This window comes from Peromyscus eremicus, chromosome X, assembly GCF_949786415.1.
Source record: "Peromyscus eremicus chromosome X, PerEre_H2_v1, whole genome shotgun sequence".
NCBI lineage: Eukaryota > Metazoa > Chordata > Mammalia > Rodentia > Cricetidae > Peromyscus > Peromyscus eremicus.
Window position 1 is genome coordinate 28,777,238 of NC_081439.1, and position 1,786 is coordinate 28,779,023.

General features: G+C 37.7%; 1 pseudogene; it reads left to right on the plus strand.

Moving 5' to 3' along the window:
• Nucleotides 1-402: 402 nt before the first annotated feature.
• On the plus strand, nt 403-1,270 carry LOC131899743 (abl interactor 1-like; annotated as a pseudogene).
• Nucleotides 1,271-1,786: the final 516 nt, after the last annotated feature.

Below are 1,786 nucleotides of genomic sequence, written 5' to 3' on the forward strand. Positions count from 1 at the left end.
TGTTTCTCTGCATGAAGTTACAAAATGATATACCCATTTTTTCTTCCATGATTACTGGCATGACGATTTTAACTGTATATGCTTCCTCATCTCTGCCTATCTGTAGTAGATGCTTGTTGAAAATACAAGAAATGTCCTCAGTGTACCTTCCTGTTTGTCTCTTCAATACAAGAAGCAGTGCAGGGGTGTAAATGGCATTGCTGCAGGTATCCCTAGAAAGCAGGAGATTCATCTGGCCAGAGGGCACTATTAGGGCTATCAGAACCTGACTCAGACAGTGTGCCAACATGAAAACAATGACATACAGACTATGGACAAAAGAAAAGTTTAGAATAGACCAAAGCATATACAACTCAATCTATAGCTACTGTTGCTTTATTGAAAAAATGCATTGGCCAAGAATGTATGCCAGTTGCTAGACAGCCAAGCCTCTTATTTGGGAAATGAAGTATTCCATCATTCCCCACAGACCATGGATGCTCATGAAGAAAAAGTGGCTTGAAAAGAGATTGCTATTTTGACAACAAATAAGAATATATCAAAAATTCACAAAAGAATAGCACCTGCAGATACAGAGCACACCGTATGTTATATCCCAAAACCTATCAACTACACAGCTGTAGATGGCATGGGCCATGAAGTTAAGCATGGAAATAACAAGCCTGCAAGAACTGGCACACAGTTAAGAACAAATCCTCCTACTTAGAAACTGCCAAATCTTACCATGTCAAGCCAGGTTAGAATACTCCTAATAAAACTCAGGAACCTGTCAGATCCTCAAAAGTTCCTAAGGACTACATGACTAGTTCCCCAAAGCTAGGAAGTCAACATAGTCCATCCAGGAAGATTTCTTTAAATCGCAGGCACAGTGCAAAGAGTAGAGGAAGTGGAAGTCAAGAAGACAATGCATGCAGTTATACTGGCTGCCATCTTCACCATCCACTACTGCACCAGTTGCTGCTAGCCCAAATCCACTTATAACACCTCCACCACCACCTCCTGCAGTGGATTATGAAGATGAAGAAGTTTTAGTAGTTCAGTATCATGATCTATGTACAGGTGGGAATCCCGTGGAAACCCTTGGGAACTATACCAAGAAAGTTGTTATAATATATGACTATACAAAAAAAAATATGACTATACAAGAGTCATAAATGAGCTATCATTTAAGGAGAATGTAGTCATTTGTATTATAAAGAATGATAATAGCTGGTATGAGGGGGTCTGCAGTAGAATGACTGCTACATCTATTATGCAATGTATTGATTAATTTTTCTTTGTTTTACTCTTAAAGTTGGTTCTTACTTTTAGTTGTACCATGGGACTATTGTGGCTAATGGACTAAATGGGCCCATGTCTTTAGGACATGCTGTTTTATTGGTATATTTGAATGTCTACTTACAAGCATGAATCTTTGAGACAGCTTGTGATTTGCTAAACAGCAATTTATACAAGAAGCTGTACAAAACTGATTATGCTTGTATACTTACACAGTGATAACTTTAAAACCACCCTAAATATTCTGGGGGGTGGAGTATATTTTATTGAACAAATCATGACTCAGATTATACATTAGTGCTAATGAATGTCAAGCTAATATTGAAATCAATAAGAAAGTGTAAATCTTGGTGCCAGTCATACTTTTTACTTAGATTCTCATTAAAAAATATATTTGTAGATAGGCATGATGGCACATACCTGTAACCTCAGTACTTAAGAAGCAGAAGCAGGAGGATAAGTGTTCAAGCCCAGCTTTGGCTACATAGTGAGTTCAAAATCAGTCTTT